The sequence below is a fragment of the Zootoca vivipara genome, chromosome 2 (assembly GCF_963506605.1).
Source record: "Zootoca vivipara chromosome 2, rZooViv1.1, whole genome shotgun sequence".
Lineage (NCBI taxonomy): Eukaryota > Metazoa > Chordata > Lepidosauria > Squamata > Lacertidae > Zootoca > Zootoca vivipara.
The window spans coordinates 71,752,800-71,778,491 of NC_083277.1; the positions used below are offsets into that span (position 1 = coordinate 71,752,800).

The 25,692-nt window shown below is 42.7% G+C and overlaps 1 protein-coding gene across 1 annotated transcript in view; it reads left to right on the plus strand.

The window, feature by feature from the left end:
- KCTD16 (potassium channel tetramerization domain containing 16) overlaps positions 1 to 25,692 on the plus strand; it is a 151,430-nt gene that overhangs the window by 21,604 nt on the left and 104,134 nt on the right. The gene's annotated exons all lie outside the window — the stretch shown is intronic.

Genomic DNA, 25,692 nt, shown 5'->3' on the forward strand with positions numbered 1-25,692 from the left:
TTTCTTATTTTCCATTGCCATCTCTTGCATGTTTATTCATGTTAATTTCAAGCAGGTGGCGAATTAACAACCATGCAATGTAAGTGCTTTTTTTGGGGGGGGGGAGAGATTGATGCCTCCTTTTTGCCTTAATAACTATGGACCTATCTGCACTGCAGTTTTGTACGACTTTCTTGTGTGGCGATACCCCGATGCCTCCCCGGGAGAAATAAAGACACAGGACAACCATTCCCCCCCCCACGTGAAGTCCTGCTGGGCCCGCAACATCTCCTACCCTTAAGGCAGAAGAGATCTTCCTTCAAAATACTTGGATTTGTAGTTAAGTGCTGGTGTTGACCATCTTCTTAGGTAGATTTCCCTATCCCCTTCACAGAATAACAGTTTTCAGGACCTCTTCAGAAGATAGGATATCAAACCAATTTATCTGCCCCGTGCATTTTATAGGTTTGATTTGTAGGTACAAGATCAATAGCCTTATCCATCAGACACTTTTCTTGTTGAGCATCCAGAAGTTGTAACCTATTCTAAAGTGGACATTCTAAAGTCAGCTGTATTGCAACAAGCATTGAGATTGCAATGAATTGATAAAAAGTTCAGAGTTAGAACTTAAAATTCTGCATAGATGCAGGGATCAGCTTGAAATAAAACCTTACATATTACCATATATTATTTTGGGAACCTTACTTTTTAAAAATAAAATAAAATAAAAATGAAAGCCTGGAGTCTAAGGCACCTCCCCAGGAGCACCTCTTGAAGACTTCATAGGCTAGATTGGTGACCCCTTGCATATTCAGTGACCTAGTTTGCACATCCTGGAAAGCTCCTGGACAGGAGTTTGCAGTCACTTTGCTCCTCTTCAGTCTTTTTCACTGGGACAGTGATATGTTAGGCATCTATAGATGGTGAGCATCTTTCTGTTGCTGGAGGAAGTTTCTAACCCAAGGTCTTAGTGTAGCCCACATTTCAGAATTAATGGTACTGCTGCCATGGGCAATGTTGGAATTTTGTTCAATTAGTTGATCATATTTTTATTGTTTGTAGCTGATGGTCATAACATTGTAACTCACAAAACAAGCAGGACAATCTAGGAGGAAGTTTAACATATACAATTTTTGGAAATGAAATTGCGAAGTTCTCCAAATAAATTTTAAAAAGAAAACCCTTGGCATCCAAAGTGTTTTGGGTTAAAAAAAAAGTAGCAAGCAACTTTTCTCATTGTTACTGAGATTTTTTTTTGTTATTGGTCATTAGGTCTAAAGGCAGCATGAACATATTAAAATTGTCCAATCTGTTATCTTTCTCAAAATATGGATTTTAACTGAGAGGGAGGGGGAATTGAGTACTGAGGGAGCTCAACCTCTGAAAGTGATTTGTTTTCTTAATGTTGTCTGCACTAATGGATTTGAAAATTTAGCAATAGCTCATCAGACCACAAGATAAAACACTGGCTGATGCAGAGTAAATAAATAATTACAGAAAAACATATACATCAGTTTCCTTGAGGCAGTGAATTTAAATTGGAGATTGTTTATACCCATCCAATAATCTGAATAAATGTACTTGCAGGGATGTTTTAGGGGTTTCTGCACCTAACGATCTAAGCTCGTCACATGGGATGGCTGTTATGTGTACTTTCCGGTGACCTGCCTGTGAGCTCATGCAGATATGGATGAGTATGCATGATCTTGCTGACCTTGTGCTTTGCCTCTGGGGTTCCAGAAACATTGTGGTATGAAAAAGCATAGAGTAGTTGATTGGAACCTTGACCTTTTCACACATCAGGAAATACGGTTGCTTGTGTGTATGAGGCGGAAGAATTGTTACAGAAGTAGGATAACCAAACTAAAACTTCATACCTTGCTGTATTAAAACTCCACAGGACTTGGGGTTGCATCCAATGAAATCATTGCACTTAAGGCATGACTTTTGCAAGCACCACTGAACTTTCACTCCCCCTCCTCTTGCTGTATCCCCCCCCAATCTACTGTGGAGTCCCCACCCCCAACACCCTAGAGCAGATTTGGGGGCAGTGTGAGAGGTGAGAGGAAAGGGAGGGCAAGTTCTGTTGTACTTGTGGCAACTTGTTCCACATGCACAATGATTTTGTGGGATACAACCCCTGCCACCTGTGGCCTTGCCACTAAGATTTTAGCTCACTTCCAACTTGTGTTTTTCCGAGTGTGGTTGCAATGTGGACAAAACATATGGCCTTAGGCCCATTCAGATGTCTTGTGGAACACATATAAGGGCTTAAAATGGAAGGTGAGTATGTAGACATGCCTGTCCCTGAGTGTCTCCACGTGTGATGGATCTACTTCTGACCAAGATCTAAAGTAGGTTTCTGCGCATGTTCAGCTGATCATCCTTTAAATCTTGTCCATGATTGGGAATCCTGATAAGGAAGGGTTGGTGGTTGTGGGGAGGCTTCCTAGCTTGTTCAACTGAATACTCATAGATTCTCTCTCCTGGTCTGAAGCGTCTTCCCATGATGACAGGAGCACTGGGAGTACAGCTGATATGCAGGGCCCCATTTCCCCCTATATTCTGAATTTGTCTGGCAGCATTTTGCCATACCAGATTTAACCCTATCCTTGTAGAACAGAGGAAGCCGTCTTAGTGGTGTCTAGATAAAGTTGGCTTGAAACTCCCCTGGTTGGCTGAGATAATGGGAGTTATGGAGTAAAACAACATGTGGAGAGCACTGTGCTGGCTACTCCATTCTGGAATGCATCATCTTTAGAGACTGGCACGAATTGCATTTCTTTTGCAACATGATGTGTGAACTAGCACATCAGATCCAGTGCCCTTTAGTAACATAGCAAGGTGCCTTCTGAATCAGACTACTGTCGTGCTAGCTCAGCATTGACAACACTGCCTGGCAGCGGCTCCCCAGAATTTTGGGTCCTACCTGGAGATTATGGGGATTGAATTTGGGGCCATGTGCCTCTAAAGCTGCTGCTCTGTCACTGAGCTATGGATGTTTCCTTGCTCCTGAAAAGTTGATCAAGCCATTCTACCATCCTAGTTGGTAAAATGCTACTTCTTCACCTGTGCCTACGATGGATGGGTGTCTCTCTTTGCTGCTGAAAACATTGATCTGGCCGTCAACTGCTCACTCCTTCCATTTTATGAGAAAACTTGCAGTTTGTGATCTGACTGGGATGCAAAATGGGTAGAGCCATCTAATCAGTGACCACCCTGGAGGTTCCTGGTATGGTTTCCTCTGGTTTGTGTCTACCATCATGCCTAAAGAAGCCATACAGCATCTTGGCATGAAAACAGTCCTGATGCATGGGAACCAGATGGGAGCCTGATCTCAAAGGCTGTGCTTTATCTCTGGGGGCAGGATTAGGGAAGACGCAGGAAGCTGCCTTCTGCTAAGATGAACCACTAGTTCATCTAGTTTGGTACTGCCTACAGAGAAACATAGGATGTTGCCTTATACTGTGTCAGACCATTGGTCTGCTTGGCTCAGTGTTGTCTACATTGCCTAGCAGTGGCTCTTCAGGGTTTCAGGTAGGACTCCCTCCCAGCCCTCGGGGAGGGGGGGGCTTGAACCTGGTACTTTCTGCATGCAAAGCAGGTGCTCTACCACTGAGATACAGTATAGCCCTTCCACAGTGGCTTTTTTGAGTTTCCAAGCCCTGCCCAGGACCTTCTGCATGCAAAGCATGAGCTCTAGCACTCCTTTAGTTCAGAAAGCAGCCCTTTCTCTTGCTTCTTACTGCAGTGATGAATCCTCAGTGGGTGAGTGGCATGGCACGTGACCATGGAAGAGAAAAACCTGGCACCAGAAGGCAGTCCATCTGGGAGGGAGCATTTCCTTCCCACTCTGCTCTTATGGAGGGGGAAAGTTCCCTACATCCTCCCACCACTGTTATGCCCATGTTCGGTGTGCGTAATGAGCTGCACTTTCAACCGCCGAGTCCCCTGTTTTGCTCATCCTTTAGGGCTTGCAATGCCAGTTGACAATATTTCGCGCTCTCTGCAAGGATGCCAGTTTCTTCGGCTCCATCGACAGCATGTGTGCCCTGTTTATTCCATCTCAGTCCTAGCAGCAAGCTTGCCGAGTTCTGGTGCTCCAAGTTGGCCACCCTTTGGTTCCTCGTTTCATTCAAACAGGGTTGCAAGTTATTTTGTAAGCGAGGAGGCTTCTGTCCTTACTAACATAATTGTGATTTGGCATATTGAGTACAGTGGGGGAATTTTTAGCTGAGCAGATGGTGTCAGGATTTAAACTAAACACTTCTGAGATGCAGCTAGCCCAACTGCTGAACTTGTGTACTTGTTATTTTTATTTCAAGCAGCTTGGACATAAATTACGATTACTGTTTTTGCCATTGTTCTTGGCATTCACTCTCATAATCCCCCTCTCCCTGTAATGTGTTCAAATGACCCACTCCCCTACACATGAACCTGAACTTGACCCTCCTCGCCCACCCTCTGTTTCTTTCACAATATCTACCCCCCCCCCCAGGGGAAAACCAACAACCCCTTTTTCAGTTTCATAGCATTCTTGTTCTGGACTTCTCCTTGAAACCCTTGCAGTGATAACTACGGAGGAGAACCTGCCTGATACAATGATGGTTGCTTTGTTCCCCAGAGTGTCAACAACTTGTGTTTAGACTCCTCTGCCCTTGGGGAAAACTCTCCTTTTTGTCACCAAAGAGAACAAATCTCCTGCCAGGCATTTTGAAATATTTTCTGGATACAATAGCCCAAAACAAATGCTGAAAGACAGAGCAGTTTTTATAAATAAGGGCTCCCTCCTCCATGCTACTTTTATAGCATTGATGTTATCATGCAAATCCAGCCAAGCTCTGAAGATAAGGGCAAACAGAAGATACATGGTGCAAATTTCTCTCAAAGAAAACGGGGGGGGGGGCAGCTCTGACATTCACAAGCCTTTCTCTCCAATTTTATTCATCTATTTGAAGTATATAACAAAGAATCTTTAAAGACAGAACAGATCCATGTGTCCCAAAAGCTGTGCTTTGGCTTGCTGTTTCTTCATGCTCTAAACTGCTTGGTAGGTTCAAGTCTTTCCTTGGGAATTCAGATCTCATAGTGATCTCCAGTCTGTAGACAATACTGAGGTGAGGTAGATGGACTAGTGGACTAGTCTGATTCAGTACAAGGTGGCCTCCCATGTTCCTGAAGGTTTTGAAATTAAGCACATATGTATATGTATTTAGAGGTTTAAAGACTCTCTCAAGGCAAATCTAAAAAAAAAAAGTATGAACACAAACAATTGGGAAACACTGGCCTGCGAGTGCACCAATTGGAGAACAGCCTTTACCAAAGGTGTAATGAGCTTTGAATACGCTCGAACTCAGGACACAAGGGAGAAACGTGCTAACAGGAAGGCATGTTTGGCAAACCCTCACCATAATGCCCAGAAACCTATGTCCCCACTGTGGAAGGATGTGTGGATCCAGAATTGGCCTCCACAGTCACTTACAGACTCACTGTTAAGACCATCTTCCCCCGACCACTGGTCCTGTTAGCTAGGGATCATGGGAGTTGTAGGCCAAAGCATCTGGAGGGCCGCAGTTTGGGGATGCCTGGTTTAGACCGTGTTCATGGAAGACAATCTTACTCGGCTATGAGTTATCGCCAAAGAAGAAGAAATATTCTTTCATTGGAGAGAGGAAGCAAAGAGAAGGATGGAACCTCATCTTGGATTTTGAGCACATCAGTCCTGTATGAACTTTTGCCTTTCCCATTCAGTCATGTCCAACTTCTGACTCACATGATATAGGTAAATTTATGAACTTGCGTGGGATCAACAGTGTTTGTCAGGTTAAAGACCAAACTTCTTTAGATATGGATTTGTTCTGCTAATAGGCTGTTAAGGCAATTTGAGTAAATAATCAGTATTCTTTTTTTATATACGGTATATAAAAAAGCCCCACAGTAGCTATTAAAATGGTAATGTAGGCTTTTTACTCAGATTTTTAAAAATGAGAATCAATGTCCTTTTTATTCATCTGACACAATAGGCAATTAGGTAAACAACGTACCTCCTACTGTTTGGGCCATTGTGAATTCAGCCATAGCTACAGAATGCTTATCCAAAGAGCAATGGTGGTCAGAGAGTGATCATTACAGAACATTGTGACTTCCAGAGAGGTGTGCTTAGTTGAAGATGATGACAAACTGGAAGCCATTTGTGGAGAAACCTAGGGGAATATATACTTTATTTCAGGAAGGGTCATTCATAAGCCCAATCAGTTATTCTCTTGGTTGGTCAGAGAACAATGTGAGGGATGTAAGTGCAAAGGGAGCACAGGGGACAAACATTTCAGGATTCTAACCAGTCATTATCCAAATACAGTACTTGCTCTTCAATTGTTCAACTGGGTGACATATTCAATCAGTCTGGAATAACTAGCAGATGTCATCTTGGCTTAGCACCAGCAACTTGCTGGTTGAATACAAGTTTCAGAGGATAACAACAACAACAACAACAACAACAACAACAACAACAACAACAATTTATTTATACTCCACCCATCTGGCTGGGTTTCCCCAGCCACTCTGGGTGGCTTCCAACCGAATATTAAAAACGATACAGCATCAGACATTAAAAACAAGGTTTGTGATGAATCTGTTCTTGAGATCCAGGAGAGATGGGGTTGTTTGTGTGTGTTTTGAGACCGCTTGCCAGTCATGAAAATACTGAACTGAATTGCAATAAGACAAATCCTTGTACTTCTCCCACCCAATAAACCTCTTCCTTGTTGATTTTTAGCAGTTCTAAATGTATGTGATAAGTAAGAGTTGCCCAGAGCTCTTCTTTGCCACACTATGACTGTGATTGTGTAAAGTTTTAGAAATGGCTATGAGTCCAACAGCAGGAATAATCAGTTTTGTACAAGGGATGCTCTTTTCTCTCAGCAACTGGGTTGTATCCAATGTTAGTCATACCCAGAGTCATCCCACTGAAATTGATGGACATGGTTAACTTAGATCTATTAATTTCATTGGTTTACTCTGTGGAAAAGTTAGCTTTGTATACTTGTATTCAAGGTAGCCATATTATTTAGTGCCACAGATAGATTGCATTAGGAATTTGAGTTGACTATTCTCAATTTAAATGAATTAACAGATCAACTATGATTCTGCTCCTAAAGTATTCTGCTGTGGCTTTTTAGAGCACTTTTAAGCTTCTTCTTCTTCCTCTTCTTCTTCTTCTTCTTCTTCTTCTTCTTCTTCTTCTTCTTCTTCTTCTTCTTCTTCTTCTTCTTCTTCTTCTCCTCCTCCTCCTCCTCCTCCTCCTCCTCCTCCTCCTCCTCCTCCTCCTCCTCCTCCTCCTCCTCCTCTTGCTAGACTGCTAGTCTATATCCACTTACCTGGGAGCAAGGTCCATTAAATTCAATGGGACTTACTGAGTAAATATGTAGAGGATTGCAACAGTTTACATATATTTTAAATGTGATATTTACAGAATGAGGATACGATGAGAGACTTCTTGCTGGAAAAAAATGCAGCATACAAAGCAATATATATCCCAGTCTTACTGTCATTTCCTTTTAGAACACCTTTTTTTAAAAGTTACATGATCAGGAATGAATCACAAGTCAGTGGCAGAGGAGAAAGCACAATGCACTAATTCAATGTGCCATGTTTGGCCTCTGAAGCATAAATATTTGAAAGTCTGCATTTCTGTTTCTGAATGAGTGGATTAAGTAGCTATGAAATATTAATTCCTATGCTTTATCCTAGGATAGGGGTATCTACTGAAACCAAACACATTGCTCTGTGAAACAGGAAAACTATATTTTGAAAGAGATTTGATTTAACACTTGATAGCATTTTTTAATACTGGAAGACTATTATGTGGGTGCTTTTAAGCCACATAAGCTGCAAAAGTTCACATAAGAGTCATCTACACAATCAAGATAAATTAATTTGACATGGTTTAAAGTTGCTGAGAGCTCTGGATTCCTGTAATTTCTGGGTTTTTATGCCTGTGTGAAGAGGGCGTGGCAGATATATTTGATTAATATTATACATGTGCCCTTAGTTTTCATTTCTTGGGGCATACATAACTTGGTGGCTGCTCAACTCTAGGAAATCCTGGACAAGGCAGTGCACCTAGACCAGAGATAGGGAATGTGCAGTGCCCTCCAGATGTTGTTGGACTGCAACTCCCATCTGCCGCAACCAGCATTGTCAATGGTCACGGATGATGGCAACTGTAGTCCAACAACATATGGAGGGCCACAGGTTTCCCATCCTTGATGTAGACCCTTATTAATCAAATTTTTGGACTAGTTCTCAGAAGGAATTCTTTGGTTGCCCTGGCTAATGACTTGTGCCAGGAGATGGGTAGAGGGCATATGAGCCTACTGATTTTCCTGAGCCAAAGAGCACAGTATTCTTCTTTTTTTAAATAATATTTCTTTATTAGTTTTCTGAACATTACAAAGAAAAAAGACAAGAACAGAAAAAGAAAATACAAAAAAGAACAGTTAACAAAAAAGAGGGGGAAAAATTAAGATACATCCAAACTCAATTTTTGGGGAGCCATATTCTTATACCTTAACAATATAATGCCCCTTAACCAGATTTTGCTCCCCTGTAATTCCTTTACAGGGCAGTGCCAAAGAATGCTCCAACTACCGCACAATTGCGCTCATTTCACACGCTAGCAAGGTTATGCTTAAAATTCTACAAGGCAGGCTTAGGCAGTATGTGGACCGAGAACTCCCAGAAGTGCAAGCTGGATTTCGAAAGGGCAGAGGAACCAGAGACCAAATAGCAAACATGCGCTGGATTATGGAGAAAGCTAGAGAGTTCCAGAAAAACGTCTACTTCTGCTTCATTGACTATGCAAAAGCCTTTGACTGTGTCGACCACAGCAAACTATGGCAAGTTCTTAAAGAAATGGGAGTGCCTGATCATCTGTCTCCTGAGAAATCTCTATGTGGGACAAGAAGCTACAGTTAGAACTGGATATGGAACAACTGATTGGTTCAAAATTGGGAAAGGAGTACGACAAGGTTGTATATTGTCTCCCTGCTTATTTAACTTATATGCAGAATTCATCATGCGAAAGGCTGGACTAGATGAATCCCAAGCCGGAATTAAGATTGCCGGAAGAAATATCAACAACCTCAGATATGCAGATGACACAACCTTGATGGCAGAAAGCGAGGAGGAATTAAAGAACCTTTTAATGAGGGTGAAAGAGGAGAGCGCAAAATATGGTCTGAAGCTCAACATCAAAAAAACCAAGATCATGGCCACTGGTCCCATCACCTCCTGGCAAATAGAAGGGGAAGAAAAGGAGGCAGTGAGAGATTTTACTTTCTTGGGCTCCTTGATCACTGCAGATGGTGACAGCAGTCACGAAATTAAAAGACGCCTGCTTCTTGGGAGAAAAGCAATGACAAACCTAGACAGCATCTTAAAAAGCAGAGACATCACCTTGCCGACAAAGGTCCGTATAGTTAAAGCTATGGTTTTCCCAGTAGTGATGTATGGAAGTGAGAGCTGGACCATAAAGAAGGCTGATCGCCGAAGAATTGATGCTTTTGAATTATGGTGCTGGAGGAGACTCTTGAGAGTCCCATGGACTGCTAGAAGATCAAACCTATCCATTCTTAAGGAAATCAGCCCTGAGTGCTCCCTGGAAGGACAGATCGTGGAGCTGAGGCTCCAATACTTTGGCCACCTCATGAGAAGAGAAGAATCCTTGGAAAAGACCCTGATGTTGGGAAAGATTGAGGGCACTAGGAGAAGGGGACGACAGAGGACAAGATGGTTGGACAGTGTTCTCGAAGCTACAAACATGAGTTTGACCAAACTGCGGGAGGCAGTGCAAGACAGGAGTGCCTGGCGTGCTATGGTCCATGGGGTCACGAAGAGTCGGACACGACTAAACGACCAAACAACAACAACAATTCCTTTACTCTGTTGACTTCCTCCTCCCCCCCTTCCACGTTTCTATTTATAACTAATATGGCACTCTCTAATTCATTCCTCCATTCTTCATTCTAATTCACTTATTACCTTACTATTCCAATCCTATTTTTACATACAAACCTAAAATAATTAAAAAGTCTCCTTAGAATCTGGAATCTATAATAACTATTTAACATACAGTCATTTCTCTCCTTTATTTAACTTCTCGCCTCTTCAGCCTCTACTTCAGCACAGTATTCTTCTTGTCCAGATGTGTTGGGCATTAGAGGCACTGTATTGAGGTAGTTGCACTCCTAGCTCACTGCACTTAGTGTTAGAATAAGAAATGAATCCTTCAAGAGTGAAATCTGCTACTTAAAAATAATATAGCAATTTTTACTTCTAGAAAGAAAGGTTTTGGGAGTGCCAAGAAATGACAGGTGTGTGTTTGCTACAAAGTGTTATGCAGCAAAAGGAGTGAAAGTTATTTCCATCCAGATAAATGGAAGCTCACTCTGTGACTTTGGCACAAGCAGAGTTCTTATTTTATAGAAGGATGGGTGTTTATTAAATGATACTACATGGGACCAAGGAGGGTGTGTCCTCTCCTTGCCCTGTGTGACCCCCCCAAGTCTGCTCCAGAGGGTCCTCCAATTCTCGAGCAGATTTTGAAGGTGTGCGGGATATGTGTGTGTGTGGAAAGAAAAGGAGAATGAACCTTCGTGCAAGTGGAAGTCTATTGTGTGAGCAGACCCACAGCTAATCTCCTTTGCTTTCTTCTGTCAGATGAAAGCAAAGGGTATAATCTGTTGGATTCTAAGATGAACTCAGCTTCCCTTTGTGACAATTTCTCCCTTTGTGTTTGTATGTGTGTTTAATGTTAGCCGTTTATTATTGGCTATACCTCACTCCTTTTTCAAAACCAACCGCATTGGTGTCAATAAGACTAGACAGGAACAAGTGCTTTAAGAACTTTGACCCCTAGCTGCAGAATTTGTGTTTCATGTGACAACCTGCCCCCATAGTATCTGGCCACAAGGAATGAAGGAAGAGTATAAATAAACATTTGCTCTTCGTTTTAATTTGCATGTAGCTTGTCTGGAAAACATCTAAAAATCCTATAGGGGTGCTGGGTGTGATCACAGAAGGCTATCAGTGTTAAAAGCCCATGAATTATTTACTGTTTCTGCTGGACAATGCTGTGGCTAAAACAGGCCCCGAAGCAATCCATTTGCTGACCAAAATACATCATGGGCAGCCATTCTTTAGGAGAGTGAATCTATTGACCCATCATATTGGTAAAGAACTCCTCAATACTTGCTCATTTTTTATTTTGCACGGCGCCTTCCATCATTTCCATCAGGCTGTAGCAGCAACTGAAGGGTTCATTCATCTCTTCCTTCTATTTGATACCATCAACACTTCTAGCTAATGGGATACGAGGAAGAAGGGGAGCATGAAGTGGAAATGAAGCTACACTTTACAATGAAAGATAGTGCACAACAAAGCATGAGAGTCCCTAGGGAACAGGTGAGCAAAGAAGAAGCAATGTGAGGCAACCGTGACATGAAAACAGGAGAGAGAGGGAGAGGGAGAAAGTGCAGCAATATCCATGAGGAGGTGGGGAGACAGGCTTAGGAAGCAGATGCCCCTAGGGCAGTTTTGGCTTCAGGCATCCACTTCAAAGTGACCACCACACATTTTTCCTCTGTCCTAGTTAACACAGCACTATTTACAAGGCAGATGTTCTCAGAACACAGCACCTATCTACTTAAAACAGTCCTGTGCTATGAGCTAGCTCTGCTTTGAATTTGGTAGCTCTGCTTTGAACAATAAGCAATGCACAGCCAAGTGCTCCCTCTCGTTGGAAGTAAATGCCACTTTCAACAGGGCTTAATTCCTAAGTATGCTGGGTGTGTGTGTGTGTGTGTGTGTGTGTGTGTGTGTGTGTGTGTGATTCCACCTTGCTCTTCTGTAAGGCTCCCAGAAGATCATTAAGAACAGACCCTGACCACAGGCTTTCAATATAAAGGCATGAAACACAAACACAGGCAAAAGGAAAAGAGGGGTGAGGATGGGAAAGAAAACCAAGCCAGCTCAGGCACTAGTTCTTAAGGTTACAATAAGGACCAGCTGGAACAGAAACATTTCAAGGAGAGGAGAAGCCCAGTCTCTCAGCAGAGCAGATGGGGTGAGGCAACTTTCATTCTCTCTGTCGCTCTCTTCGTTGTAGCCTGATTAAATGGAAGTTGCATTTTGTTTATGGGTCCCCCCCCAAAAAAAATCTCATTAATATGCCAGAATTGACATATTCAATTCTAAAATCCCAAGGACTATGTTGATTTCTCCTCTCCACCACCCCCACCCTCAGTCTGTTTTCTCAAATAACTGCACCTGGGTTTATTTTGTTAGACATTCCATGACTAGCATAAGATTGTGAGAGTCCCTTTAAATTGAGAAGAGAGCTAATTGCAGTCTGCTCCACATACTGTGCTATCTCCGCAGGTTAATTGCTCTGTTAGTCGCTACATTTGAAGCTGCCATGCTCTCTGCTTTTCCTTCTCCACAGGTTGCATGATAAGTTGCTTTAAGGTACTGCATGCCTCTGGAAAAAAAATTCATGGTAACCAGCTTGTTAGCTTGTCAAACTTGTCAGAAAGCATGTTACTTTCATTCCAATATAATAATAAATTTCACCCCCTGGGTCAATTTCACGGCAGCTTCTTTTCTTAGCAGTGTGATGGTGACACAACTTCTGAAGTAAGGCACCAAAAAAACACACAACCCTGGAATATTTTATGAGCAACTGTAGTGTGTATTGAGGGGAGTCTAGTAAATGTAAGGGAGAAATTTGATCCAAGGAACTAGAGGATCACTTTATGATGATTAATGGTAGCTGTTCCTGTATCCTGACTTCTTAATCCTTATTCTTGTGAATGTTCCAGAAAATGGATATGCTTCACAACCTGTTGCATTTTCAGGGGTCCCAGTCCCCTCAGAGCAGGAATTAAGAGATTCTGACTCCTAAGGAGACTATCAATTGTAGCGTTAAAGCATGTGCAGAGTTCAAAGAAAGAGACACACACAAGAGCCAGCAAGAGCTGAGAGGGAGAGAGAAGAATAGGAGTGAAGTTCCTCTCTCAATCCTCCCAGGGTTTTTTATTACAGAAAAGAACTTAGAATCATAGAATTGGAAGAGACCACAAGGGCCATCCAGTCCAACCCCCTGCCAAGCAGGAAACACCGTCAAAGCATTCTTGACATATGGCTGTCAAGCCTCTGCTTAAAGACCTCCAAAGAAGGAGACTCCACCACTCTTGGCAGCAAATTCCACTGTCGAACAGTTCTTACTGTAAGGAAGTTCTTCCTAATGTTTAGGTGGAATCTTCTTTCTTGTAGTTTGAATCCATTGTTCCGTGTCCGCTTCTCTGGAGCATCAGAAAACAATCTTTCTCCCTCCTCTATATGACATCCTTTTATATATTTGAACATGGCTATCATATCACCCCTTAACCTTCTCTTCTCCAGGCTAAACATACCCAGCTCCCTAAGCCGTTCCTCATAAGGCATTGTTTCCAGGCCTTTGACCATTTTGGTTGCCCTCCTCTGGACACGTTCCAGCTTGTCAGTATCCTCTTCAACCGTGGTGCCCAGAACTGGACACAGTACTCCAGGTGAGGTCTGACCAGAGCAGAATACAGTGGTACTATTACTTCCCTTGATCTAGATGCTATACTCCTATTGATGCAGCCCATAATTGCATTGACTTTTTTAGCTGCTGCATCACACTGTTGACTCATGTCAAGTTTGTGGTCTACTAGGACTCCTAGATCCTTTTCACATGTACTGCTCTCAAGCCAGGTGTCTCTTGTTTGCTTTGGCCCAGTTGTCTAATCTATTAAGGTCATTTTGAAGTGTGATTCTGTCCTCTGGGGTATTAGCCACCCCTCCCAATTTGGTGTCATCTGCAAACTTGCTCAGGATGCCCTCAAGCCCATCATCCAAGTCATTGATAAAGATGTTGAATAAGACTGGGCCCAAGACAGAACCCTGTGGCACCCCACTAGTCACTACTCTCCAGGATGAGAAGGAGCCATTGATGAGCACCCTTTGGGTTCGGTCAGTCAGCCAGTTACAAATCCACTGAATGGTAGCATTGTCTACCACACATTTTACCAGCTTCTTTACAAGAATATCATAGGGCACCTTGTCAAAGGCCATGCTGAAATCAAGATAGGCTATATCCACAGCATTCCCTTCATCTACCAGGCTTGTAATCTGTCAAATTCTGTAATTCTGTAACTTGCGTCATATAATTCAAACAAGCCAATGAAATTTCTACAACACATCCCAGGACAAACCCACAAAGTTTCCACCCATCTTCTGCATGGACAGTCAAGCATCAAAGAAGTCTCTGAATTGCAATAAACAAACTCAAACCACTTCAGTACAGGAAACCCTGCTTACCTAGTTCTGGCCATCCCTTATCTACACCTCAAAGCATTCCTCTAAACAGAAAAACAGGAGAGCAGGAAGAGAGAAGGAATTTACAGCTACCTAAATCCTGAGAGCAATCAAGGAAGGCAGGAAGACAAAACAGGTCTATTTAGCATTTCTGTGCTAGAGATAGAAATCAACTGCACAGAAAGGCCCATCTGGCAAAAGAGAGAAATGGGTCAAATGGTCAGAGAATCATTTCAGAGCCTCCACAACCCTTTTCATATCACAGTATGGCGAATGCAATGATATGAACAGATCTTATACAGAACAATGGTATCCTAGGTCACTTAGTCTGACCCAGCCGAGATCTAAGCTACAACTCCCACCAAGTGCACCTTGGTCAAGCTTCACCGATCACCAGCACCGGGCCAGACCAGTTCATAGGGATACATTGTCCAGAATATTATGCTACAATCAATAGGCAGTTACTTTCAGACAGAAGCAGCTGGACCCATGGGGTGGGATGGGAAGAAAAGAGGGAATCCATCTTCTCTGTCAAATCCAGCTGGGGGAAGTTGGTAGGCAACAGCTGTCTGACCTCTTAATGTGGTGCCCTTGAATTATGGAAGAGTGGGAAAGCAAAGACCAGTGTTGTTTGTAATCTTTATCCTCGATATGGATATGAGTATTTGTGTTTTTTTAAATGGTGTTACCACTATTAAGACCATTGCTTTACTATATTGGGCAAAAAGACAGAGTCTTATTTTTTTCAATGTGAAATTCTGATTATTATGATATTGGACCACTAAAGACTAGTTTATGGTTGAAATATATGTTTGTTTTAGCAATGCATCAATCTGGTTTGGGTGCCTCCCCCTTTTGTGGCTATTAATTGTGTTACATAAACACGGAAGGTCAAAGTTACATGCCTTGGGTTGTATCCAATATTAATCATACTCAGAGTAAACTCATTGAAATTCATAAACGTGACTAACTGATGTCGATTTATTTCATTGGGTTTGGTTCAACTGAGTTGTTGCACTAGTAGAAGCCAGCACACAGAGTCCTGCTGGCACAATGGGACTTCCTCGGCTCTTCCCACCATGTGTCCCTGCCACCCCAAATTGGCTGGGGGAGGGTCAGGAGAACCCTCAGAATAGGTAGGATGAGGAGGAGACAGGAGATTGTTCTACCTGGCAAGCAAACATGCTTGCACTGATGGAGAAATCATGATAGCACAACATTGAACATGGGTAGCTTAGGTCCATTAATTCCAGTGGGTCTATTTGGGGGAAACGTAATTGGATACAACCAATTTTTTTATATCACTCACCGAACTTGGTGGTGGTTCTCTTGCATTTGTTGTTGTTGGATTAGAATGATATACTTTTGGGGTTTTTCCCTCCTGCACTTTGGAGTAGATTCTATCTACTCCTTGTTCAGGATTACAATTGCTTCCATTCCATTCCCCTCCCCTTCCCAATTCTGTACTTTTTGTAAAACCTGGGATCCACCCACAAGTCTGCTGATACCTGTGTATGTGTGTGGTGCTAAGTGCATATATAATGGCACTCACAGCCTGACCGTTGGAAAGAGAGGTAATAATGTCTTGTGGCAGACTATTAGTTCAGAACACATTATTGTGCTCATACAAACTGCGAGATTAATTGAGGAAAAAACTTACTTGCATAGTAAGAACAGCAGGAAGCTGTTGAGCCAGAGAAGCATCCATCCAGTTACTGGTAGGTATCATATTACCTCTCAGTTCAAATTACTATTATATTCTTCAGTTATGATTCCCATAATTTGGGAAGTAACATTGTCTCACTAAATCATAATACACTGTTAAGCTACTTCCCCAATTCAAATGTTCTATCAGTGGTGTGGCTGCCATTGAATATTGTTCCCATGTGATTGAGGCTCAGCCCATGGCTGCAAGTAAAATCTGACCTCACTGCATTGCATAGGAAGGCTGTGTGCTACCACTGCTGACTCCTGCAGACCCTCTGAAGTGTCCTGATTTCCCAGGGACATTCCTAGAGTTACAGAAGCCATCCCGGTTTCTGATTTGATCCCATACTGTTCTGCTTTGCATGGACAGGCGGAGTCCCCCCAACCCCAGGCGAACCCTGAGCGGAATAATGACTCAAGACAACATGCTATGGGATTAAAATTGGCCACAACTTTATTAAGTTTCAGATGTAGGGAGACCTTGACTCATGCATTGGGTGTTTATCCTTCCCAGTCCCCAGCCGGGCATCTGCAAAACTTCAGGGTTATTCAGAATGTGTGGGGATTGGGCTGGTTCTGGAGAACATATGTTCAAGCAGAGAGCCCGCCCCCCTGTTTCGCCGCCGTTGGAAGGGAGAGCAATGACAACCTCTCGGCATATGGCCAATGCCTCCCCTCAAGACCCCTTTAACAAGGAACCCTGGTATCACTGCTGCAAGGGGGGGGATCACCGGTTCACACCCCCCCTTTAGGAAAATAGACTAAAGGATTCCACCCAAGGCCTGAAGCCGCCACCCGAGACCACAAAATCGTGGTCTCACTGCCACACTTGAAAAGACGCTTCGCCATCCACCATCCATTCCAAAAGGCCATGCCTAATGTCACTCAGCCAATAACCATTACCGATGGCTGATAGGTGCACACCGTCGGGTGTGGGCAGTACGGTCCCTCCCCTTACCTGGCCAATCCCCTGGCAATGCCTCCTCAGGCGGGATTGGACAATTGGCTGAGGTAGGCAGAGACCTCCAGGTATCCAGTCTGGGGAAGATGAGGCCAACCCAAACTACCAGGAGTCACATTGGGATCCGGGGGCTGTGCGCGACCACACAAATGGTGTCCCCCATTTGATGTGGGGAGTGGTCATTCCCTTTGGGTGTCCCTCTTTTGCTCTGAGAAATGTTGGAGGGGATGGAATAGAGTGTCCCTCTATTCATGGGAGAAATGTTGGAGGGGATGTTCCCATGGAGGTGTAGTTCTGGTCTGGCAGATGTATGTGAGATGCGTGTTATGTGCAATATCACCTTATGGGTGACTGTCCCCAAAATAGCCATGGGAGTTAACTTAGGTAAGCCTTCTTACTTTGTTCAATAATTTGAAGGAGATGATTCTCCTTTAGACATCTCTCCCCCCGTCAAGCGCCACCGCTTGATAAACTACTTTTTACACTTCATGGAGTTTTCCCTTGTTTTCCCCTTTAAGCTTGAAAACTTCTGTTGAAATATTGAATCCCCTCTATTTGTGGGAAAGCTTGTATTATCATTGCTTGCTCCTTTGGCAGGCATTGAATCAATAGGCAGTGATGAAAAACCTCCCGAAAGTACTAAACTGAAGTATGTCCAGTAGCAATCCAACAGTAAAACGTTAACATAAAGGGCTTCTGGCACAAGAGTGATTTATTTCTCAGATATACAGGAGATGCAATCATTGGCAATCTACACTTGGAAGCAATGGTTGCAGCTGCATTTATGCATTGGTTTGGAAATTCCCTACCATTCAAACTTTAAAATTTCATGTATTGATTTGATTTTCATTTTTAACGTGTCTTAATCCTAAGGCTCAAGGGATGCCTTGCAGCAGTTTTAAAAACATATAAAACATGCCCAAAGTAGATTGAAATGGATTATAGATCCTGCTAAAATAACTGCATCGTTCCTCGGCTAAGAAATAACCTGCTTAAATAGAAGTGGTTCACCTTGTGCCCCGTCCTTCAGGAGTGTCAGAGGTGCTGTACTGGCATGATGAATGTCCCTCCCTGAGCTTGTTCTACACCAGTGGTCTTCAGCTGGAGGCTGGTACCTGTAAGTGTCTTGAGCAACAATCTAAGGTGGATCACAGCCATTACATCACCACTGCACTCTCTGCTAGTCTGTTTAAGGCAGCAGCTTCCAAATGCTTTCTTCATGGACTATGTGAAAATAGTTGGGGCACTCAGTAGCCCAACTAATAAGCTTCTTTTTTCCACTGTCAAAACCATTGTTGTATTATGAAAGTCAGGAGCCTATGACAGGCTGCTGAGGAGGACCTCTTTGAATGGTAAATGCTTAAGGAAGAAATAGTACTGCATCAGTGACATATTTTGAAAATCCCCGGCCGTAGGCTAGGGCCTAGTTCACTTGTTTGATAAAAATCTAGCCCTGGGCAAAACACTGTTGGTGTCAACTATCAGGGGAAGAAAAACCTCAAGTGCAAGTCCAAGTACCAATATTCTTGATTGTTTCACAACTTTTATATGGGCAGATTAATGGAGTTTGCGGTGAGTGGGAGCCAGCGTGGTGTAGTGGTTAAGAGTGGTGAACTGGGTTCGCTTCCCTGCTCCTCCACATGCAACTGCTGGGTGACCTTGGGCTAGTCACACTTCTCTGAAGTTTCTCAGCCTCACTCACTTCACAGAGTGTTTGTTGTGGTGGAGGAAGGGAAAGGAGATTGTTAGCTGCTTTGAGACTCCTTAAGGGGAGTGAAAGGTGGGATATCCAGTCCAAATCCTCCTCCTCCTCCTTCAACTTCTGGTTTAGGTTTTTCATTTTTTAAAAAAGAGGGGGTGGTGAGATGCAAAAGATGACTGTTCTTCTTGCCCGTACAAGTTTATTTGGAAAGTAGGTTACACTGAGTTTACTCTCACAGCCTTTACTCTCACATAAAGGGGCTTTCCTTATCTCTGCATGACAAACAGCATCAACCAAAATCCCCTCTTCTATGCAACTGTTATTGCAGGGAAGTGGAGGAATTTTTTTAAAGTACAAGGACAACCTTCACTCATGGGTTACCTTCCAGGAATCAAATACCAATGGTGTGTGTGGCAAAACTATGTGTGGCCAGACATGCATGACTTTCCATCTTTCTTCCAGGCAGGTCAGAGGTATTATCACAATCCAAGGACACATTCAAGACTGGTAAAAGCACTAGAGGAGGATGGTGAGCAGAGCCAGTGAAGGATGTGGCTTGGGCAGAGTCTCCAGAGAGGTGTCAAGGGCATTTGCACCCATCCTGGGCCTCAGGTTTCCCATCCCTGTATTAAAAGTATTAAACTATTGTTCCCCTGTGGGCAAGCTGTGAAGTACCAGATGTTGCTGAACTACAGCTTCCATAATTCCTGACCATGCTGGCTGGGTCTGGTGGGAATTGGCATTCATCTCTTGCTTTAGCAAAGTCTGTTGAATCTGCCCATGAGCATTGATACCAGGCAAAGAATACCTCTTGCTACTCATTTCTCTCATGCAAAGGCACTTGACCTTTTAAATGCCGTTAGTAAACATTTCTGAACTCAAGACATTTCAATCTAGCCTTGCTGTTTTTCACCTGGGGTTGTTTATGAACTGTGCGCCAAGTGTCACAATGAATAATATTAGAGGTCAAAAGTCAATCCTATGGAAGTCCACAACAACAGTGGCTTCTCTGAACAGCTGGCAGGTTTGAAAACCATGAGGAGGAGAAAGGGTATGCTCTTCCCTAGTCCTGTGTCTCCAGCTTGCCCTACACAGCTGTTGTACCTCTGGGCAGATCCACGTTCAAACATCTCAATGTGACTTTTACATTTGCTTATTACCCACTTGTGAAATTGCAGGGCATAAGTGGGGCTGACTTGAGGCATTTGCCTCACCTAGCTTCTGTCATTACCCACAGGCACATGGTCTATGCAAATGTTAAGCAATAAAAAAGGAATAGTAGTAACAGGAAGGCCTTAATTAGCCATCTGTGAATTTCCCTTGGCTAAAAGTGCAGCTACAGTAAACTTTATAAAAGGACTACAGAATGAGAGATTAGCAAAATTGGAAGTGATCCTGACTGTCACTGATTGTAATATAAACCGCTATTTTGATAATGAGAACTTGTTAACTCTCCCTGCTTGGTTTTGCTTAACCAACTCAAGTGGCTTATCTGGAGCTTTGGGTCCTCCCACTTTTGAGAGTGGTTCTTCATAGCTAAGAAATGTTCATTTTTTTTTCATCAACATCTATGCAATGTTTAATCCTTATTTAGCCAATAGCCAAAACATCCTTCCATTTAGGAATGCTGGAATAAAGTTGGCCAGGCCAGACATCAGCACCTAGCATTCATGGACAGCTCCCAGGACCTCAGCACTCCAACAGAACCAGCTGCTGGTCAATGTTTTATACTGACTAGAATGGTACGGAGGAAGTTCTCAGTTTGGTTGGTAAGAGGAGGTTGGGTTAGCTACTTTCCATGCCCACGGCACCTCTCAAGGAATAGGCTACAACCTCTGCCATAACAAAATCCAGTGGCCCTAATCCAAAGGAAGTAAGCCAAACTTAAGACAAAATTGAAACAATATTGGATTTCAATGGAGCTTGGTAGTTTAAATAACTTCCTTACACCATAGTAACAATTTTAATTCACTTTAAAAAACTGAGACTGTTTGGAGTTCAATGCATCTGTGGCCTTATTACTTACCCCATCATACCTGAAAGTCAGCACTCCAGAAGCTGGCTTTCTGGGTCATAGCTGCTTCTATTAAAGTGGCCATGTGTCAGATATAGTTACAGGTAGGTAGCCGTGTTGGTCTGAGTCGAAGCAAAATAAGAAAATTCCTTAGTAGCACCTTAAAGACCAACTAAGTTTATATTTTGGTATGAGCTTTCGTGTGCATGCACACTTCTTCAGATACACTAGGAGTGTCAGATATGTAATTCTTCAGATACACTACACATGTGTCAGATATGTAATTGATACTTTTACAGCCTCCCTTATTTTGGATAGACTTTTAAGTATTTGAAAACTACCTACCTACTTCCTTCTATTCCCTTGACTACATAAACAAACTGCCTTCAGGCTTTCTTTACAGAATTGGCTTCACAGACCCTCTCTCATCCTCATTAATCTTCTCCGAATCCTTGGTTAACATTGTTCTTGACCTGTGATGCCCATGCTCCAGATCAGATTTTAGAAATGCTGTTTTTTCTCAAGCTTTTCAGTGCTTCATTTAATACAACCTAAAATTGAATTAAGTCATTTGAGGAGCCACAGAGAACCCACACAGCCATCCCCGTTGAACCTGGGTTTATACCTGCTTCTTTTTTCTGAAACAAGCAAACAAAATGAGGTGAAATTTATTCAGTGGGTTCCCAGATTGCTAAGGATAATAACATGCTCATCCTATAGTTAACAGAGATTTAGTGAACTCAGAAGATCAACTTTGTTACATCAAACGTGATCTTAAAGAATAAGTCTGCAATTATACTGTAACTTTTGCCTCGATACTAAAAGAATTTTAAAACTAGCTTGCAATAGGATTATAGGGCATTTTCTTCTTTAGAGAGATTCTGATTGTTTGAATATGCTTCTTCCCAAGAGATGAAATGGCTGAAAAGAGCATATTAAGGGTAGAGTTAATAAACTGCAAAGCTTCTTTTCCGCTACAGTTCTTCATGACAATAATACTATAAAAGTCTCTGATTTACTTTCCAAAAAAGATTATCTAGGTGTTTTATTGGCATTCTAATTCTTAATACTGTTGCCTGGGTGGTGAACAGCCAGGACTGCACACCAAGAGGCAGCACATTGAAGCTGAGAGTCGTGCAAAGCATCTCTCAGTCAGCATTTGAATACAAACCACTTTTAAATTAACCCCTAGGATTGGTGCTGGAAGCCACTGTGCAGATTTTAAAAATCCATTTGTCATTTATATCTTATCCTTGGAGCTCAAAGAGATTTGCATGGGATTATTTAATTTTATCAAGCTGATGAGGTCAGGTAGGCTAAATGATAGGAATTTACTAAAAGCTATCCAGTGGAGTTAGTTCCTTAGTGAGAATGCTATATTCCATCTTTAGTCTGTCATGGAAACCAAGGCAGTGTTTAAGTGGTTACCCATTCAGGCACTGACCAGATCCAGTCCTTTTCCCCTTCAGCAAGCTGGTAGGCCTTCAGAGACCATACCCTGCGAGTTCATAGCAAAAACAGTATGTTTAACCTAAGCTCCACACCATGCATTGAATTACATTTAGAGCATGTGGGGTTTCCCCCAAAGAAAACAGAGGACCACAGAAGAGCAAAACTCCATTGGTCAGCTGCATTACTACGTAGAAATAATTATTTGGGAATAAAAGCAATGTGAGTATTTACTGTTATACCTTCATGCCAGCTGCACTTAGCTCTGTGTTTCATTTAATATTTAGCTAATGCATTTGAAGGGTTGAAGGAAATCCCAACCTGTGTTCCTTTTTCTGCTTTAAAGGACAAATAAGCAGCAGCCTAAGCAACATTTGAGATAATCCTCTGTATGTTGGCCTGTCATAATGGACTCCATAATTTACTGTTTTATCTTTAACCTCTAGTGACACAACATCATCTCAAAGATGCATCAAGCTCGAGCAATTCAAAAGGACATGGTTTGCCAAAAGCTGTTCGAGTGTTTGCTATCTGAGTTTTCACTAAGCTGCTCAGTACATGTCCATTTGAGTGCAAACAGTGTCTAATATAGCTGCCTGAAAACCTTAACCTCATCATACACACCATGATGATTCCTGGATAAGAAAATGTTCTGTGCGCCTTCTCCCAAAGGACACTTGAACCTGGTTGACCTCCTCTTGATAGAGAATGTTCACAGGTGCTTTCAATTGTCATGCTTTGTGTGTGACCAGAATGCTTTATTCCCCCATGGTCCCAATAACTAAAGTGTTGGTCCTTTCGCCTATCACTTTTGCTCCAGATTGATCAGTACGATCAAGATACCTACGTTTGTATCCAAACTCCAAATGCAGAGACAGTTAAGGATAGGGGAGAGATTCAGTTCAGCTCACATTATTGCTAACTCATGCCAACCTAGCAAATAGATAAATAGGTGGGAAGGTAAACAGCATTTCTGTGTGCTGCTCTGGTTCACCAGAAGCGGCTTTGTCATGCTGGCCACATGACCTGGAAGCTGTACACTGGCTCCCTCAGCCAATAACGTGAGATGAACGCCACAACCCCAGACTCGGTCACGACTGGACCTAATGGTCGGGGGTCCTTTTACCTTCCACATACTTCCTGAAACAATATGCAAACGGAAACTCAGCTATCCTGACTTCTCCAAAAGGCTCACAAATTCTGCTGTATGGTTCTCACTGCAATGCCCCACCCCCCAAAAACGGTGTACAAAGATGTGCATATCAGGGGAAAATGTGTACGAACATTCATATAGCAGTGAATATAACATGTAAACTTTGCTTGCAAAATTGCTCATTGAAATGCTGGTGAATTTTTCTGAGTTTTTAAAATTGCAAATGAATGAAGAAATATGGTGAACTGGAAACTGGAAAATGAGAAGCGGAAATTGACAAACTTGTCCGCCCTTAGCAATAGTAGCCAAGGCCTGCTTGCCCATGAGATAGGCTAAGGCAGCTGCCTGAAGTGGCCAAATCCCAAGAGGCGGCACCCTCGTGGGTGCCCCACCTAGCTGCTGCTGATTTGCGGTGAGATCCTATAAGATCTTGGGCACTATGTGAAATCTTGCAAGAATCCGCTGCCATCATTTCCACTTCACAGGTGCCACCACACAACCCAGGTAAAGGAGGCGGCAGGGATGTGGGGGAGAAGGCTGCTGCAAGGCTGCTACAGGGTGGCAACTTCCTATTTTGCCTCAGGCAGTGAAATGGGAAGAGCCATCCCGGACAGTTGCTCCTTTTTATCTAGTGGAAATAACCATTTTACTGAAGCTTAAAAAAAATAAACAAATGTTTCCCGGATTATGTGAAATGCTAGAAGCAGTGTCTGGAAGTACCATTAAAAGCTGGATGACAGCATATTGCCCCAACCTGAGAACAGACTCCAAAGTCTTTCTCTAATATGTTGTGCAATTGCGTGTGAAAAATGCTGCCCCCAATCTGCATGGCTTGGTATCTTCTGCTCCCTCAGATGCCAGGAGTCAGTGAACCTGTGCAGCTGGCCTTCAGCATTTGATGTAAAAAAGAAAAGGGGAAAAAAGGCATTGATTGGCATGGTTTTAGAAGGTGATGTTGGAGGACAAGGCAGTCTCCATGTCAAAAACACACTACATCAGGCCAAAGACCCATTTAGCCCAGCATCCTATTCTCATAGGGATCAACCAAATGGGAAGCCTGCAAACTGAATCTGGTTGTAGCAGCATTTCCCCCACTTATGATCCCCAGCTAGGGTTGCCAGACTCAACAGAGGACAGGACTTCTGTGCCTTCAATTGCCCTGCTCTCTATTGAGTCTGGAAACCTTAAAGAGAAACTAGCAGACCCTTTGCTTGGAAATTAAACAAAGGGTCTGCTGGTTTCTCTTTAAGGTTTCCAGACTCAAAAGAGAGCAGGGCAATTAAAGGCACAGAAGTCCTGTCCTCTATTGAGTCTGGTGACCCTATCCCCAGCAACTGATATTCAGAGGCATAATGTTTCTGAGACTCGAGAGGGGATGTAGCCATCCTGGCCAGTAACCACTGTTATCCTTGTTCTCCATGTATGTGTCTAACCCTCTTTGAAAGTCATTCAAGTTGGTAGTCTTCATTACTCCTTGTGGGAAGAAATTCCACTGTACAGTATAACTGTATACTGTGTGAAGAATGACTTCTTTTTGTCTGTTCCGAGCATTCAGCATCTTTGAATGGCCCTAGGTTCTAGTATTATGAGAGAGGGATAAAAACTCCCTATCCACATTCGCCACATTACACATAATCTATCACGCTTCTATAATGTACCCCTTCTTCTTTTTTTCAAACTAATCTGCATTTTCCCCAAGCTCATTTCTAAAAAAAGAAACAATGTAGATCACAGATAACTTTTTGCCTCCCTCTCCTGCAAGAGAATAACGTATGTAATCCAGTATCAAAGACAGCTTCCTGTGTCTTTTTATTTTGCAGCTTTCAAGACAGAGACAGTAACAATAGCTTGGAAATGTTTAACTAGAAAAATGGGATTAATCAGAGTTTATATATTATGCAACTGCTCTGCTAGCTTGTTTGTATCATGGCGCAGCTAGCAGGAAACACAGTTTCTTCCCTGGTTAAAAAAAAAAAGGATGAGGAAAAGTACTGTGCCAGAGGACAGGCACAGTTGACACATAATTTAGGATTAATGATCACATAATGTACTTCCCAGAAAGCATATTTTGCAAAATTCAGTGTCTATGAAGGAGGATTCTCACAGATAATTCAAGCATTTGCAAGAGCTGGATGTGTACCGTTAAATGGAAACTAGTTTCTGACATTCTGTTTTTGGTCTTGTGGATTGTTCTTCAAGGCCAAATTTGGATGTGCTAGGAGAGTTTCACTTGCTGATATTGGGTGGAATTGCAATTTCCCAAGCACATAAAAGGCAAAATCATTTTCATTGCATCCGCCCCCCCCCAATATCCTGGCATGATATATGCT